Source organism: Clupea harengus, chromosome 14 (assembly GCF_900700415.2).
Source record: "Clupea harengus chromosome 14, Ch_v2.0.2, whole genome shotgun sequence".
Lineage (NCBI taxonomy): Eukaryota > Metazoa > Chordata > Actinopteri > Clupeiformes > Clupeidae > Clupea > Clupea harengus.
Genome location: NC_045165.1, coordinates 22,834,610 through 22,846,662, shown reverse-complemented (window position 1 = coordinate 22,846,662; position 12,053 = coordinate 22,834,610). Strand labels below are relative to the sequence as shown.

Here is a 12,053-nt window from a genome sequence, read left to right as displayed (position 1 = left end):
TTTTCAAGACTCATTTTTCATTGAGGGGGAAAATCCTCGGAGGAGAGCGGGGGGCTCACTGTTTCATTAAGTGACCTATCCAGCCAGACACATGCGCACAGCAGAACCCCTGTTTGCCCATGCAAGTGTGTATATTAAAATGGAATCCTTTGGGGAGATTAATGGCCTACTGCCTCTCTACCATTGATTATCTCCATGCCATTTTCCCTCTTTCCCTGCACTGATATTAAAAAGTAATGAAGCCTATGGAAAAAGGGAAGGGGAGCTTTTCACGGATCATTTTAAGTTATTTGGATTCAAACAGAGGGGGATCTCTTTAAGGCACAGTTTGAGTAGAATTAAGTAAATAAATGTAGAGTGTGCCTCGTAAAAAAAATAGTCCTGGTTGTGACTGCAACAGACGTGCGTTTAAGCAAAGACAACCCTCTGACACATGGAATTAGCCAGGCAGATGTTAGCAATTCCAGCACGTAGCATTCCTAGTGTTAGAACTGCATCGTAATTGCTATAATGGACCTTGTAACCACTGACAGTAATGGAGTCGGGAGAGAACCATCCCAAACTGAATTAGAGTGATCTGAAAATCTGTTTCAAGATGTCCGCAGTTGGGGTTTTTACCACAACATGGTGGAGCGAAACCCTTATTCCCTCGTCGAGTCCCCCAAAAACTACTGTTGTTCCTCTCTAGAGTCATCGAGGCGTCATTTGCCATCATCCTTCTCTCTCTTTTTTTATTCTCTCTCTCCCTCTCTGTCTGTCTGTCTCTCTCTCCATCTGTTTGGTGACTGGCCTCATTGTCCTCACTGCCGCGTTTGAACCAGGGGACTTCAGACCCGGGCGGACTTGGGCAGAGCCGAGAGTTAAAAGTCGTCGGTGATCTGTTCACCTTGCTGGCGGCCTCGTTGAAAGGCAGGAGGGCCCAGTCAGAAAAAACGACTTCCTGAGACATTACCATCAATCACCAGGCCGCTCAGGCCCCTCAACCCCCGGCCACTGGGAGAGCTGAAAATAAAAGGGGGAGCAGGGGAATTTGGGGAAGGGGGGGGGATATTGCAGAAAGAAGACAGAAAACACCAAAGCCCTATCCAGGAGGAGACAGCAGCTTACGCTCAGAGGCCCCAAAGATCCAAGATTAAGAGTGGGAGACATGTGCGTGCTAATGGGAGAGAAGTACAGTCATTAGCAAAATTCTCCTTCGCTTGCACGCTAAGTATCTTCACTGGGGAAAAAAAAGGTGTGCATGGCTCAGCTGGTCAAAGTCTACTCTTTTTAGTTCAACTGCTTCATTAATTATTGTACAGGATGTGGGCAAGAGAAGGGTATGGAGAAGGAGCAAAAGCGACAGAGTGAGAGAGAGAGAGAGAAGGGAAAAAAACAACAGCTGTCTTACACCTCCAGTCTAGTTCATGAGAGAGAGGGAGGGGCTAGGGTTACCTCAGCGAGCGGTTGTGTTACATTCCTGAGATGGGAAGGAGGTGCCACTAGTGGTGTGTGTGTGTGTGTGTGTGTGTGTGTGTGTGTGTGTGTGTGTGTGTGTGTGTGTGTGTGTGTGTGTGTGTGGAGGGAGGGGGGTACTGGCTCAACGAGTTGTTGAAAAGAACACAGACGCTTGTCAACAGTCCCAGAGCCAGGGAGCCATCAGCCCTGTGCTTTAGCCCCAGAGGTTAATGACCTTCCCCTGCACTCCCAGGCTGCTGGAGTCCACTGAGCATGGGGCTCTGATCTGCTGTTTGCATGTGTGCTAGTGTGTATAACTGAGTGTATGGAGAGCATGTGGCCTCTTGTTTTTAGCTGAGGTCAATCAAGAAAAAGGAAAGAAAGAAAAAATCTCAACGAGGAATCCTTTCTTTTTTTTCTTCACCATTTTGTTTTCACAGTCACGGTTCAAGACAAGAATGAGAGGTTGCCATGTAAAGAAGATTATAGCAGAGGTAGGAAAGAGAGAGAGATAAAGAGAGCGAGAGAGAGAGATAGAGAGGGAGCAGACCATCATGAAAAATGCACCAGTAGATTTAAGACTGAAATGTTCATCAACTTTACGAGAGGGCACAGTGGGAAAACCGAGCATTAATTTAGGGAGTTTTTATGGACTGAGAGTGACTGTGATACAGTATGTCAGCATGCTCGGTGGAGTATTCTGCCAGAGAGGAGACACACAGTGTTCAAACTCAATCCTGCTCTCCCCGGAGTCCACTTCCCTGGATGCCCGCCTGATTGCCGCTAACACGCGTTGCTGATCTGGTTAGCCGGGGAGAAGGGGGACGTCTGTAGCTTCCAGGCTTTTTTTTTTTTGCATTTCATTAGTTAGGAAAACTGTTGGCATGAAAAAAAAGGTCAGCCACGTTTCTGATTCTGCCCTCACTACTCACTCCCCCCCCCTCCTCCACCCGTCCTCTAATAAGCAGTAAGCTGAGCTAGCTGATGGTCATCCTCCCATGGGGCTGTTGGGCTGCTGCCAACTTCCTGCCTGCTTTGTCAGTGGATAAAGCCAGTAACAAACGAGGAGCCTATAGTCAGGCGGGCCAAGGGGGTCAGGGGTCGGTGAGCCTGGGGGCAGGATTGGGCAGAAGAGCACTACGGGGAGAGAGGAGGTCGCTGGAATGCACTTAAGAAGGCCGCTATTGCATTGCTTAAAACCCTACTGCTCCTCTCTGGCTCTACACCTCTTGGAGCCATTTAAAGTCTACTTGCATCTTGGTCCCTGGAACATCAAGTATCTCTTGGTCCCTGGGGCACTTGTCAGTTCACAGCCACAGACTGCACGGGTGCTCGGGAGTGAAAGGAGATCTTGATGTGCTCGCTCGAGATAATAGCACTTCGTGGAAGACGTGCGTTTCACAAAGACATAGTGGTATTTCCTAAAGAAACAGACACTTCAGGTATGAGGCGATGAGGAATTGAGGTTTTGGCTCTCTTTCAGTCTTTCAGTCGTCACGGTGACATCCTGCATGTGCATTTGAATAAGCTCTTGGTTCATTTCAGTGGTTTACCTCTTGTTTTTTTGGCAAGAAACCTCCTCTCTCACACAGATGGAAGTTTCCCGTGGTGCGGGCAGAGGTTTGGTTTTCTTTAGCCATGCACTTTGGTCTCCGCTGAAACATTGTTTAGTCCTCTGAGGGAGCTGGCTAAATGGTCTACATGGTTGACTTCTACATTTTTAGCATCATTAACCCACAGGAAGTGGCCCCTGCAGCTGTTTAGAGGCTTAGCCACTCTACACCCTCACGCTAATGGCTAAATTTCCAAGTTGTTTTTGCTCTGATTTTTGACCTTAAAGAAATCTGTCTCTCTTGCGAATTTGTTGGTATAATGTGAACTACTCTTGACATTATAGCCTTGCTTCAGGGCTTCTTTGTTTGTCCTCTTGCAGTCGTGGCTCTGGGAGGAAAAAAAGAGGTCCGATTTATGTTTGCTAGAACTCTTGCTCATTAGCTTAGCACTTCAACATCAGAGTGCCGTTGAGGGGCACTTCTTTGGGTCTAGCTTAGCTGTCTTTTTCTCCATAAATTAACCTGTGCAAAGACCCAGGATCAGCCCCATTCTCGGTCTGTTCGAGGCCTTTAAGTTAAGCATTATCAGCCCACAACAATGAGAAAGACTTCTTGGGAATGGGGCTACCCTTCTAGTCTTTACAAACAGAGAGACAGAGAGAGGCCAAGTCAAGTGCTTTCGCCGTCTGCATGTTGGGCGACACTGTTGTTTCTGGCATTGTCAGCAGCCTGGAAGAGGGGGATTCCAGGCTCACTCTAGTCAGTGGTATGTAATAGCCCTATATTCCCCCTCCTCAATACAGACAAAATATATTAAAGTGCGGCACAGAGAAGTTTGAGCCCTGGGGGTGAGAGTGTGCGAGGGGAGCAGGGGAGGGGTAGATAATGTGTGGGAGTATTTCAGAGGTAGTTAGATGCCTAATGGTCTAATGAATGTGCCATGTGAGGTTTGGGGTCCACTGCTCATGAATGCCATCAAGTCCAATCAAGGCCTCTCAGACACGGGCAGACGGAGGGGGAGACGCCGCTGTTCTGTGACGAAAGTACTCCGCCTCACCACAGGCCTGCGCGAGGAACCGTACTGTATGCGTCGTTGCCCTTTCTTTCTCGGTATTTGTCGCCAAATTGCATTATTGTTTTATCCAAGGGTGATGGCTTTCGCGTTGTCGGCTCCCCTGTAGGTTTGCCTGCTGGTTTCTCTGCCTGATCAGCTGTCTTTGCTCTCCCTCATCGCTCTCCTCTGCTGTCTGTCCGTCTGTCTGTGTAGTCACTGCTCAAGGCAGACACGACCCATTTGGTTGGATAGTCGGTGCTTTACAATGTGTGTGCAGGCCATTAAATTAGCGTTGCTGTTTATCTAAGGCACCAGCCCAAATTTAGCTCCAAAATGCACTATAGATGACTTTATGGTGGGCAATAGGGGCCAAGTGGCCAGGTTACGACGCCGCCAATCTCCAGGAAAGGAGGGTCTTTTCCCTTTCACTTCTGCGCCCCTGGCCTGAGTTTGACCGCAGTCCTGAACAATTGAGCACTCTCATCCCACACCTCATTTATTGGCCTGTAAACTCTCAATTCTAATTCAGATGACTTGGCTGTGCGCTGCCAACATTTTCAAACAGGATTTGCTCCTGTCTTCCATAGTGTATTCTGTGTGTGTGTGTGTGTCTGTGCTGACAGCCAGCAGTTAGCATGCTCTGTGATGTAGAGTAACTGGTCACCAGAACAAAATGAGGGACCACGTTTTTCAAAGAGGAGTGGAGAAAAAAAAACAAGCCCAAATTCCTGCCCTGTAGGGCCCAGCTTATAGAGCTGAAACCATGTAGAGGAGAGAGGAGAGGGAGCTGCAGCCGGCTTGTTGAGACTAAGCTGAGTTGAGTGTGCTGTGGATCGCCAGCGGGCCCCGTGCAAGAGAAAGGCACTCCACACACACACACACACACACACACACACAACCCTCCATACCCACCCTACCCCTCCTGTGCGAGGACACAGAGATCAGATTCCCCCCCTTGAAAGCAGCAAGGCGGCCGCGGTGGAAAGAGAAGCCATGAACTCGATCTGATGATTAAACAGTCTCATCTCTATGGCTGCGGGCCACATCTGAGCCCAGGTCTGAAGGATGAAACAGACAAGGAAAAAAAAAACAAAGGAGAAGTGAGAGGGGGCTTTTGTCCCAGCGTCACAAAGTTTCTGCCCCCCCCCCACCCCACCCCTCCTGCTCAACACACACACTCACCCCTACCAGAGCACCCCTCTCGTGCGCCCTTGCTCTGGGCTGAGGCCGGCTGATGGTTCTGCCAAAGAGCTGGGTCAGGCTTATGGCCTGGCTGAACATCGCGGTGCACTGGATGCCACGACTGGCGTCTGGCAACACCACTTAGGCTTAGTCACTACCTAAAAAGGTGTTGGCTGCCGGTTCAGAGTACATTCTCAGTGCATGTTCTCCCTTTCTGATATTAGCCCCTGTTGCAGAGCCGCTCCAAGTAGAACATTTTTACTGCCTGGGCGTGAACTCCTCATTAGGAAAGTATAACTCACTTTGATAGGCGAAGGCAATAGGTAGACGGAGATAGGGTGCCCTTATGTAAAAGCACATAGGAAACCTTTCACTGAGACATCTTTCTTCATGCGTCTCCTCTTGGAAGAGTTCCTGCTGGCTCATGGCTCATGCCCCCCCCCCCCCCCCCCCCCCCTCTCAGACAAGCCTGGGAGTCTGTGGGAGCTCCTGGATGTTTACCGTCTATACCCCCTGTTCCTGGGCATCCGAAGGGAGCCCCTCAAATGCCCCCAACCCACCCCACCCTCACCGCAAAAAAAAAAAAACCCTTCCCTGATTTGCTGACACCCCCGTAGCTTCTAGAAATGCCTTTCCCTCATTTTGCAGGGCAACAGTGAGTTTGGCAGGCGGATTGATAGTCCAAGTTGCTCTCGAACCTTGCACCATCTCCAGTGAACATAAATTAATGGTGTCGAGCAAACAGGCATCTGGCTGCGGGCCAGGAGCCGAGAGCAGGAGGCCAGCCAGCGATTGTTGAGGGGGGGGGGCTGTTGAGAGTCCTGCCAGGGACTGAGGGAAACAGGGGAGAGAGAACGGGAGAGGGAGAGAGAGAAAGAGAGCTCTGCATGGCTGGCGGTCTCTTTGAAGTGGGAGAAATGATAACGGTTTTTACCTCTGAAGGAAGCAGCGTCCTACCCGACACTCTAATTGTGGCTCTGTTGTCCATCAGAGTGCTGCAGCCTCCAGGAAAGATGATTCTGCTGCCTTGTGTGTATATCTCTGTGTATGGATATGTGTGTGCGTATGTGTGCTGTAAGGGACTTAAAGGTGTGTGTATGTGTGTGTGTGTGTGTGTGTGTGTGTGAGAGAGAGAGAGACAGAGAGAGTGTGTGGGAGTACTGCTGGCATGAATGCCTTTACACATTGAGGGGGCGTGTATGTAATGGCACATATCTCTTTTTATTGACGCTGACGTGCTATACCGTATTTGTACATAATTGTGAGAGTGTGATACTGTGTGTGTGTGTCTGTGTAAGTGAATGTGAGTGTGTGTGTGTGTGTGTGTGTGTGTGTGTGTGTGTGTGTGTGTGTGTGTGTGTGTGTGTGTGTGTGTGTGTGTGTGTGTGTGTGTGTGTGTGTGTGTGTAAGTGAGTGTGTGTCTGTGTGTTGTTGGGAGCAGGCTGAGGTTGCCCTGCTGGCAGGTTGAGTCATTGAGTCATGTTGCATTCTTGTTCGTTTTCTTCCTGTTGTCAGGAAGCAGCTTGGTCCCTAGGAAAATAAAACACAAAACACCAAGCCCACCACCACCCCTCCACTCCCACACAACCTCCACCACCCCAACAAACACAAACACACAAAGAGTCGGAGTGAAAGGGGAATGCAAAGTGCCAAACCTTGCTCTTTAAGCCCAAACAATGTTTTTTTTCCCCCTAGATCTTAAGATATGCTTGTCTTGTGGTTATAACTTAAAGCCAGACCTTCAAAGCAAAAAGCCTGCAGCAGTGTTAGCGTCAAATTCACTCACAGCTCGTTTGGGATTCCGAAAACAATGGTTTCATTTGCCGAATAATCTAAACATTTTAGATATCCAAAAAGTGAGAAATACACTCTTGTTTTTCTTCCCACAATAACACATTGTCAGGTCATCAGTCATCAATCACTGCTCTAATATTGAAATGGCATATTTATATATTTGTCATATTCAAATCAGTCACATCAATAAGACCTAACACTGCTCATCTGTCTGAATAGGGCTTTAATGGAAAGCTCAAATGTAATATTATTAACAGCGCCGGATCTATATTTAAAATGTGCCAATCTTCCTCCCCCAGTATGCAGAATACATATTAAAATGTCACGCCAGCGTTTGATTGTTTTTATTTGGATTGCGATCATTATTAATAACCTCTTGTCAGTTTGATTCAAAGAAACTGAGACAAAAGAGACAAACAAGATTCAAATCAATTGGAAGGGATGAAACTTTGAAATGGCACACACACAACACCAGGAGAGTTTGTTGATAGCGCACAGGCAGTAGAAGTCCCAGCAAGACACCAGCGGGGCCATTTGTAAGGGCAGCATTCGTAGACCAACAGTCATTTAATATTTAAAAAACGTACCACACAGATAGCTGGGGAGCCTCTTTTATTATAATTGGAAAAAAAGGTTTATGGCTTTAATAAACGAAAGGAACATAAAAGAAGGGGGGAGAGAGAGAGAGGGAGAGAAAAGAGAAAACAATGCGTTTTCCTTTGCCTTTTTCTCCACCATCATCAAAACAGAGGCGGCAGCAGCGGCGGTCTCTGGCAGGTTAGCGGGGCACACACGGCTTAAGCCCTGTAATTTCCAGGGATTCATTAGCATGGAATGGGCTTGCAGGACACATAAACACACAGACACACGCACAAAGATAGACAGACACTCACACGCACGCACACACACACACACACACACACACACACACACACACACACACACACACACACACACACACACACACACACACACACACACACACACACACACACACACACACATACATATGTACTGAAAAGCACACACAGGCAAACACACACACACACACACACACACACACACACACACACACACACACACACACACACACACACACATATATATATGTACTGAAAAGCAAACACAGGCATACACACACACATACACACACACGCACACACACACACACACACACGTACACATCCACACAGTGCCCCCACCTCCTTCTGATCCATGTCTTTAATTCATGGCCGTCTGGCCCAGCACTGATGAAGTCATCCATCAGCGAGGTGGTCAGCTCTGGCTGTGGAGAGAGAAAGAGGGAGAGAGAGTGGGGGGAGGGAGGAGGAGGAGGAGGCAGACTGCTGTGGAAGAGGAGATGGAGGTTGGGGGGATGAGTGGATGGTGGGGAGGGGAGGGGAGGGGTGTGGAAGAGGCAGAGGGTGGATGGGGTGGGATGGGGGTAGGGGGGGTTGGTGGGAGATGCTCCGCTTGCAAAAGTTCAGCCTCTACAGGGGCCATTACACTCCGGGAGGCAGAGAAGAGTATCACACCCTGTAATTTAGCCGAGAGAGCACACACGCACAAACACACACACACATTCACACAGTGTATATGCACACAGCATACACAGACATGTACGTACACACACACACAAGGAAATAAAACACCCCACATGGACTTGTGCAATGTGTGATCCATCCTCTGCTCTCCCACGGGATCTGCCTGCAAACATCCTGTGCCTGTGCGTGTGCGTGTGTGTGTGTGTGTGTGTGTGTGTGTGTGTGTGTGTGTGTGTGTGTGTGTGTGTGCATGTGATAGACGCAGTAGCGGGTGCACCATACTCCAGGACCATTAACAGCCCTGTTCGTAATTAACAGAGTTGTTTCGATCTGAGGCCGAGCGCTGGCCTCTGCAATAAAATAAGCTGCTCATTTCTCGGGCCTAATTATTTATAGACTGCACTCCTTTACATTTTGTGGTCAATCAGCTCCCCGGGATATTGGTCTGGCTGTTTGTAATTCTCTCTATTGATTCAATTTAAAGTGAGCGGCGGAGATTTTCAATCATTTCTTTGATTTCTCCCCCCTGTAAGTTTGTGTCTGAGCCATTAAGTAAGCATGTCATTCACCCCCCCACACACACACCACCACCACAAGGAAATAAGGTAGATACAATTACCTACAGTTCTCCCATCCTCACCCACGCTCGCTTTCTTATTAAATATTTCTTTTATCATTTTCCCACAGGCTGTTCAATATTGCAAAGGCCTTAATAGCGTTTAAAGGGAGTGTTATAGATCTAGATGGCCATGGCCATGGCCTGATGTGTGTGTGTGTGTGGGCTGTGCTCACCAATGCCGTAGTGCCACCATGTTGGTCACCGGAGTGGCCGTGTTTAGTGTGTGCGCCGAGCACTCCCCCAGACACCCCCCCTCCCAGCCCACCATCCCAACCGCAGAGCTTTCCATTTTGTGGCTGCAATTTCAGAGCGGTGCTTAAGCCAGGCATCAGTGCAAAGTGTGGGTGGCCCACAGTCCCAGCAATAAAAGAGGGAATGGGAGAGGGTGAAACAGAAGGAGTGGGGGAGAGAAAGAATGACAGAGAGAAAGAGAGATGGGGGGATATAAGAAAGATGGGGGCGAGTTTACTGTAACGTGCATCGGGAAAGCTGATGGAAGCCTAGCAGAATGAAATAGGATTTTTTTTTTTTTTTTTTTAGTATCATGTCTGTGGTCAGGGGGAAAATCTCCTTACTCAGGCCTTTTTTCCCTTCTTTCTCCAGCCCCTCCCTTTCTCTCGCTCTCTCTATCTCTCCGTTTTTTCCAGCGTTTTTTTTTTTTTTTTTTTTACATCCTCACTCTCCTTGATGAGACATCTTTCTTGTTTGTTCAGCCCATCCATTTTGCAGGCGGCGGCGGTGGTGGACAAGCCTCGCCGTCGGCCGCTATATTTATCATTGGGCTCTGCCGCTGTGCCGGGCCTGACACCTGGCGATTGATGAGCGCCACCGGGCCCCGAGTGGCCCCGAGAAGCCTTAATACAATGTAAATGACTAACTCCCATTTCCAGTCTGGTCCTGGCCCTCCTTCCTTGGCTACCAACCCCCACTCCAAACACACACACACACACACACACACACACACACACACACCTGTACCACTGCTGAAAATGCGTTTTAGTGGGTGTTTTTTTTTGGAAAACAGCATAGCTGCCGAGGTCATTGCTAATGTGAAAAGCCAAGACGCAGAGTGGTTGAAGGTGGAGGGGTGGTGGGGTGGTGGTGGGGTGGAGAGGAAGAAAAGATAAAAAAGGACTGCTCCCATTATGCGTTGTTGTCCAGGGATGAAAAGACAAAAAAAAAAAAAAACGTATTCACTCACGCACACACACACACCTACAGATTTACACTGTAATACACACACAGGCATGTACAGGCACCCACTGAGGAAAGAGCAAAGAAGAGGGGAAAAAAAACCTGAAGCCATTTACCGAGGCCAAAGAAATGTCAGCACCTTGCAATCAAAAAATGTATTTCTATGTAAGCGTTATCATCTTTCTTTGTTAATGATTTTAGCATATTAAAAGCCACAGCAAACACAAGAAGAAATCTGATTAATCCCCTTTCCATGGCCGGAGTTCAATATTTGTCCAATTGGTCGGTTGTTTTGTCATTAACTTAGTGCATTCCTTGACCCGTGGTTTTTTTTCTTGCCTTTAATTAAAATGGGGGCAGTGAACATGTCATTTTCTTCACAGCAAGACGAGCCTTATATTTAATACCCACTGCACCTCCTTTAAAAACAGTTTACTCGCAGCCCATAATGAGTATATTTATACGCTGGATTAAAGATCCATCAGAAGAAGTGGCTGATTCATTTATTTATTTCCAACACACACACACACACACACACACACACACACACACAAACAAACACATACACACAAATATCTTTTTATGTGGTGGGCCAGGCAATGACATGGTGTTTGAGTGTGATCTTCTGTTAAAATTGGCTAGGATTAGTATATTGCCTCTGAAATAAATCTTTGTGGAGGTGTTAACATGTGAGCGCACGTGTGTCTTTGTGTGTGTGTGTGTGTGTGTGTGTGTGTGTGTGTGTGTGTGTGTGTGTGTGTACGTGTGTGTGTTCATAAAGAATGAAAAAAAATACATAGCGTCTCGTTTGTTTCGTTAAGGGGCGCGAGCCGACTCCTAATCTAGCTCTTAAAGACATCTGTCACTGGCGATCACTGTTGTTTTGTCATGCTTCGTGGCAGGCAGGCAGGCAGGCAGGCAGGCAGGCAGACAAGGGGAGAATAAGTCCAAGGCCTGCCATTTACATCATGTCATGTTTGGCATATTGAAGCTGACACAAATAGTATCATTGTGTCTCCGGTTGGGGAATTACATTTTCAGGTATAACTCCTGGTGACCAGGGACCTTTGAGAGAAATGTCTTCTTGTGGAGCTCTAGCCAGCTGTGGCTAGGAATAAGGCACCGGGGATGGCTGGTGGGGGGGGGGGGGGGGGGGTACACAGCCCCTGTGTATTTGTTGCTCAGATGTTGGAGGAGAAGAGTTATCTGCTCTCACTCTGCCAATTGCTTTACCCATTCTGGGAATTTGCTGGCAAGAAAAGAAGCATGCTATGTTGGAAATGTACAAGCTGCGTGTGTCTTTGAGTGTGTGTGTGTGTGTGTGTGTGTGTGTGTGTGTGTGTTGAGGGGATTGTTGGATGTACTTTTGCGAGACAAACTTGTTTTACTATCCGGTAGAGGCCTTCCTGACTCTCTCTATCTATCACACATACACTGTCTCTCTTTCCCTGTCTCTGTGGGGTGGAGGTCATGAGTAAGCATATTCTCTTTATTCCCACAGTAAAGCTATAAAATATATAAAATCTGCATTATGTGAAAAAAAGGCTAAACCAGGCTAATTTCCTTGTCTACAATACCACAACCTTTTCAGTACTTCATTACCCCCTACGCCCCACACTCAGTCTCCACACGGTTGTTTGTTTGTTTGTTTTCTATTATCATCTCGGCCACACAAA

General features: G+C 47.8%; 1 protein-coding gene across 11 annotated transcripts in view; it reads left to right on the top strand.

Annotated features, from left to right (window-relative positions):
• meis2a (Meis homeobox 2a) overlaps positions 1-12,053 on the top strand; it is an 82,351-nt gene that overhangs the window by 47,701 nt on the left and 22,597 nt on the right. The window lies entirely within an intron of this gene.